Source organism: Tamandua tetradactyla, chromosome 2, assembly GCF_023851605.1.
Source record: "Tamandua tetradactyla isolate mTamTet1 chromosome 2, mTamTet1.pri, whole genome shotgun sequence".
Classification (NCBI taxonomy): Eukaryota; Metazoa; Chordata; class Mammalia; order Pilosa; family Myrmecophagidae; genus Tamandua; species Tamandua tetradactyla.
In genome coordinates, this window is record NC_135328.1 from 7,145,725 (window position 1) to 7,152,803 (window position 7,079).

Below are 7,079 nucleotides of genomic sequence, written 5' to 3' on the forward strand. Positions count from 1 at the left end.
TGGGCCTTTGCTTCTCCGGTCTCTGCGGGTCGTCGGCGCTGCCTCCCCTCCTCGCCGCGGCAGAGCCACGCAGCGCGGGCCGGGCGGGCGCGTGGAACCTGCAGCCGCACCTACACGCAGCTCCGCCCGCGCCCGCCAGCGCCAGTCCCCCGGCAGCCGCGCAGGAGCCGGTCCCGCCCCCCACCGGCTGCAGGGCGGCCGCTGCCGCGGGTCTTGGGCGCCCCTGGCGGTGGCCGGTGGGCAGTGCGCGTCTGGGAGCACGAGTCACCCTTCAAAAGCTCTCTCGCTCCGGGTGGGCTGGGAGAAGAGGGTCGTGCCGGATACGCCCCCCGTCGGGCGCTCCTTCCCCACGGTGTTTCTCTACCCGCAACAGCTGGACGCCGCGGTGTCCCTTTAGTCTCAAGGAGCCGACCTGCCGGCTTGTGATCATGCTGGAGTACCTGGGAGACAGGCTAGTAAGCTTGGGCAATTGTTTCCCTTTCATTGGCAGAGGGAAGTTAGGACAAATTACTCGTCAGGCTCGAAAGAAAAATTACATATAGTGAAAACGTTGGTGAAGAAGGACATCTGTGTTTTATCAACTCATTCGTTTAAAGATAAGTATGAAATAGACCCCAGTTCAGCTCCAGCGTCAGCTTTTTGATTAGGCATATTCATTCCTACTTGGAGATTTTATGGTTATGATCCACAGATATATTCAACCATAAATGGCATCCTAGCAGGACTCTTACTCCAAATATCATCATGGAAGTGACCTTTATTAATTAGGAATTGAGCAGATTTAATTGAATGGAAAGTCTTTAAACAACCTCTATTGTAAGTGTCCTACTACTTCCCACTCAAATCCTTTAATAATGATTTCGAAAGTCATGCACTGAAAACGATGGGACATAAAGGGAAAGGAACCATCGAAGAAGGCTGCACTGTATAAAGATAGAGTCCAAATGGTCCACAAAGAGAGATGGGATCATGGATTTTGGAATTCCTGCTCTTAAAATAAGTTGTCAGTTTACTGGACCCCTCTGTTTCTCCAAAAGCCTGCAGGCAGATGTGAATAAACATCACACCAGATCAGTCCTACAAGGATGGCCAGACTCAGAGCAAATGTGTTGGGCCTTTTAGGAAGAGGATTCCAGGCATTCCAGCATCACCCAAATTGATCAGAATTTGAATGGAGCTTTATCTTTAGCAGGGGCACACTAAACAATACAAAGCAGAAAAAGTGTTGTGGTTGTTTTTTTGTTTTTTTTGTTCTTAATTATTCCTATTTTTCAGGCAAAGGAAACAACAAGAATAGAAGAATTTAAATAGCTTGCCTAGGCTACAGAGTTAACAACTAGGAGTGCTGAGAACTTCACCAAAATACGTAGCTTCTGACCCCAACTTTGCAACTCCCTCCACTCACGCTCAGGACCCCTCTGAATTCGGAATGTTCCCCACCTAGCCCCAGCAGTCAGCAGCCCTGGTGAAAAGGCTGACATCAAGGCTCAGGGAGTGCATTTAGAATCTTGGAAAAAAAGTCAGAGGTGGTAGGTGGCACTCATTTATTCACCATTCTTATTGCATACCTGCTAGGTGTCCCTGGACCTAAATTCCTAATTGCTTAAAGCAAATGTAAATTAACAGCTTACATGAAGGGTCTACTATTTTTAAAGCAACTCATGTATCAGGCTATATATATATATATACACAATTTAAAATATATTAATATAAATATAATAATATATAAGTATATATAATGGACATAGCACTCTTTTGAAGTAAATATTATTATGCCATTTAACAGATAGATTGAACTTCAGAGAGGTCGGCAGATGTATTCAAAATCACACAGCAAGTTAGGCTTGGAACCCAGGCCAGCTAAGCTCTGGAATCCCTCCTCACAGGACTCCAGGATTTCCAGGACAGAACAGACGCCACCCTCTGAAAACTCTACATATTTCAGATATTCAGAGGAATCAAAGAAGAAACCCATTAAAATGGTGGATGCCAATTAATGCCAGTAATATGAAAATGGACAAAGCTGGGAAATGAAAGCAGGTATTAACGATGAATTTTACAAGTCGAACAGGAGACACAACCATAGAAGGAATTGAGGACCCTCGTGTGAGGGGGGAGGTGGCCAAGCAGTAGACAAAGGCATTGAACACCAGAGCCCCCCGCCCCGTTCCTCCTAAAATAACCGCGCTGAGTTAGGGATGAGGATTAAAGGAGAGAACACGCGCAAACGCTGATTGCCGTGTAAATCAGCGACGGCACTGATGCAGTTAGCCGTGATTTCCTGACCTCACCTGGCACAGAGGGGCGGGATGCCAGGGAATCAGGAAAGTCTGGACGCTGAAGCCTGGCAGGTCAGGGTCTGGCACCAGCGTTGTCTCTTTCTTCATCCAAGGCTCTTTGGCTGCGCCTGCTAAGAAATACAATATAGGAAAGACGTAATCTTGCCCATTTCTATAACTGCTGATTCCAGCGCCACACATCACTTGTCTCTGTGAGTGTTCGTGTGAGTGTTATTGCTGTATGTGAGGTGTTGGGTAGAGTTTACACAGAATATGGAAAAGAATTTAAAATAAGCGGGCATCATCAGGAAAATAGCAGCCCATGACCAAAGGTCAGACGTTTGTGTACACTCATGTATATATATAATTGTGGATAGACTGCTTACGAAATTACTCCAAGGGGAGCTGGAAATGCTGGTGTATTTCACCCTCAGTGTGTTCTGTCATCCCAGCACACCTGTGTGTCATCCGTGCACCTGGTAGCTCCTGGCCCACAGGTGAGGTGAGGAGGGAACACCTGGCCCGATTGGAATGTAGCGCCTTCTGCAACCTCTACATAAGTTAGAACATGACTCCATTCTTTTTCCTTTTTCATTTCAACAAATTTCTCCTGATAAGTACTTTTGCACTTTTTAAATTTACAACTGAAAATAGATTTAACTTCACTATTATACTCGTAACAGGTTTGCCTTTGAATCCTCTGGAAGAAAGTTAGAATTCTGTGAATAAAATAGAATAGTATTTATATTAGGAATAATTTTCCCCATAAGCCCCAAGCAACAAATCCTGGAGAGCGATTATGAAGAGACAGACTCGGGCGAGAAAAAAATGTCACGTTCTTGAGATATTGAACACACTGCACAGCATTTTTTCTGATGAGTTGTATTCTCTATAATTAGTCCCTAGAAGCCTGGGTTTTAACAACCAAAGGATTGTGAATTTGATTACATAAGTCCATCAAAATAATCCACCTTATTTATTTTTTTCAAATTCAGCCTACTTCAACCCAACAGAATTGCTTTTGACCAACTCTGATGTCTAAGACAACTTTGAATCATAAAACATTATCTCATGGTCTTTCCAAAAGCGTTTCACTTTATTACACACAGTTAAACACACAGAGACGCAGACGCACACACCGTCCTAACAAAATTTGCTGTGTGCCGCTGCGACATCCCACTCACCCCGGCTAAGCCATTCGCCCCAACGCAGACCTTTGGCCTAGTGGAAAGCAGCCCCCAGCTCGGGGTGTAAACCCCCCGGAGCCCAAACCCCCACCCGCGGCACCCCCAGCCCATCCCACACCTCACCCAGAGCCCCAGCTGGCCCCATGATAAACTCACCCTCCCCCCCACCCCCACCCCCACCTTCCGGCCCCCAGGCCCTTTCCCTTTTCAGGCACATTTGCTTTAAACAACCTTTGACTGCCATGGGATCTACTAGCCTCCACCCCCAGACCACACTGAAGGCACAACCCGTGGGTTCCTCTCACCTGGCTGCCTGCACCCCACTTCCCCGTTGGGCTACCTTTTCCAATCATGCTTCCTGTCGGCCCCTCATGCCACTCCACATCTGGGACCTGTGAGTAACAAAATGGCTTTTCTCTTGCGTTATGGACCTCAGTTTCCTTTTGTGCCACACTCGAACTCCACCTGGACCCAAATTAAGAATCCAACTTCACCAATTCAATACACGCACTGACACAGTGTGTGAATTGAATTGCAGGAATTCTAACCTGAACAGACTCAGAGAAACTTAACACTGAAATGGAGCTCAGGTTAAGCAAGACATTGGGGTGTCTGAACCCAACGTTGGATTCAAACACCCCCGTATCTCCAAGCCCTTGATAGGAGGCCCCTCAGCATGACCTTGCAGCTCTCCACTGATCGCAAACAGCTGGCACCCCCTGGAGCCACCGTGCACCTGTGGAGAGAGAAGGGCGAAGCTAGAACTTCCTTCACTCACAACACCAACACACACACACACAAACACAAAGATCAACACCTACACAGCTTTCAAAGAAAAAAAAATTTCTAACAATGCAAATAAAAGATAACCCTCTGAATTTTTCTTCACCTCTCTGGGCAGGCAGACTTAAGCATAGCTTTAAAAGTTTGCTTTTCCCCCATCTAAAATTAAAATCAACATACAATTTTCACATAAAAAGAATTTAACAGCCACACTTGAAGGGACAAGGCTCCCAAATTATGCATGCAGAATATAAAATGTACCTTTATAAACGTAGAAAGAAAAATAAATTTGCATTGAGTGACATTTACTAAATGGAGCATTTAGTGCAAAAACAAAATGCCAATCTGTATATTATATGCCAGTTTGTGGAAAAATTGAAAGAAAATTAAAATTTGGATGTTTGGCTGTTGAAATTGTTAGGTTTAATGGGTGAAAAATTCAGAAACTCTTCTTCAGAAAAATATATTTAAAATCTTTAAATAATGGCCATTTCAACAAGTAAAAGGAAATGTGATGAGTGTGAAATCTTTGTCTTATTACAGTATAAGACAAGAAATAATACCTTAAGTATTACACGCCAGAGACAAGACATATTTTCCAAATTTGGTTGAGAGTTGAATTAGCTTTAGACACCACTTGAAATCCACCAGGAAGCACTGAGTTGTTCATATATACTGAATATACACAATAGTTTATATGCTGTCATTAGTAAGCACAAAATATATTCTTCTAATAGGAAGTAGGCAAGCAGTTGTTTTTTTCTTCTTTTGATTTAATATTTGAATATTTGTATGATTTTTATTTCCCTCTTTTGGGTTAAAGAGCTTATAGTCCTCTAATATAAGTGATGTTTATAATTGAAGTTTATGTTGCTGTAATCACTGCTGCAGAGATATGATTTTCATTAAATTTACATTTGAAACTTACTTTGGTAATTGTGCAGAATTTAAGAATACAGAAACTCACCACCATGAGATACCTCCTAGGATGGTTGTAAGAAAAAAAAAAGATAACAAGTGTGGCTGAGGATGTCAAATCATTGGAACCTACAATACTGCTGACGAGAATGCAAAATGGTGCAGCCACATTGGAACAAACTCTGTCAATCAGTTCCTCAGCAGGGCAAACACAAAGTCACCATATGTCTCAGCAACTCCACTCCTGGGTCGATACCCAAGAGAAACGAGAGCATATGTGCACACAAAGGTGTCGATGGGAATGTCCACAGCAGCATTGTTGACAACCGGTGAAAGTGGAAACACAACAACCAATGACTGGATAAATGAAGTGCAGTCTATCCATACAGTGCACTATTACTTGACAATAAAAAGAAATGAAGATGTGATCCATGCTCCAACATGGAGGAACCTTGGAAACACACTAAGTGAGGGAAGCCAGGCATCAAGGAACACCCATTGTATGATTCCATTTATGTAAAATGTCTATGAATGGCAAGTCTATAAAGAAAGAAAGAAGAGGAGTGGTTTCCTAGGGCTTGGGGAATGATGGTTAAGGGGAGGAGGCATCGTTTCAGAACAATGAAAATATTCTATAACTGAGTAGGGTGATGGATCCTCAACTCTGTGAAGAGATTACAAGCCATGGAATTGAATGCTTTACATACAAGGATTTTATAGTATGTGAATTATATCTCCAAGCTCTTACAAAAAAAAAAAACAGAAATTCAGAAACTCAAGAAATACGTAGAATCTATTAACATCTCATTTACTATAGCTGTTCCACAATGGAAATTAAACTGACAAATTAAAATTAAAAGCTTAAGTTCCTGTATCAGATAGTTATCTATTGCCACAAAACCTCAGTGGCAATCAGCAATGTCATTAGCTCCATGAGACTACAGCTCCATAATCTTGGTTCAGCAGCTCTGGGTCTCAGCTGGGTTTACTGCCAAGTCTGAGAGTAGCTAGCTGCCTGACCTACGATGGCCCCATCTTGAGTGATTCAGCTCATCCATCAGCAAGCTAGCCCAGGCATGCCCTCCCAGCGATTGCACAGAAGCAAGAGAAGAGGCAGAAAAATGCAGTTCTGTTCTGAGCCTCTTCATGTGTCATGCCAGCTTACATTCCATTGGCCAAAGCAAGTTACCTGGCCTGAGAATCAAGGGGCAGGTAAATGGACTCTACCTTATTAGTGAAAGGAACTGCATTAGTGAAAAGTCACCTGCAAAGAGGGTGAAGAATGAGGCAGGTGAAGAATGGGGACCGTTAATGGATGATTCCCCTGAAGTAGCTTCTGTGACTAGCACAGCAGATTTGTAATAGAAAATATTAAATGGAAGAGATCTAATGATATCCCATCTTGCAACTTTTTCTTCCCATTTTTATTTAAAATTGTATCTGAAACATTGAAATATCTTATTTGAAGTTAGTTTAATCTTGATTTAGATGACGGAAGCATGTATCATTTTTGCATTTTAGGTTGAAAAGTGTTTGCATAATTTATTCAGATTTTAAAGCAAATACAATCAGATTTGCAAGAGCAAATTCTGATATAAGTGTCTTTGGAGGGTTATGTGGGTGTGTGACATGAACCTGATAACTTGCTTTTCACTGAAAGAACATTTATATTTTGCAAAGATAACTATTTGTTTAAAATGTTTTTCTGCACGTTCTTGTCTTAATGGAAATACACAATTGTATAGATTGTAAAATGAAATGTTAATTACTACCCCCAAATACACAGGCACTCAATTCCATTTTTCTATTGCCATGTCATTGATTGATAACTCCCTTTCTTCCTTTGTTCATATACACCTATACATGACTGTGTTCGTTTTATTTTTAATATGATTTTCATGTGATTTTATAC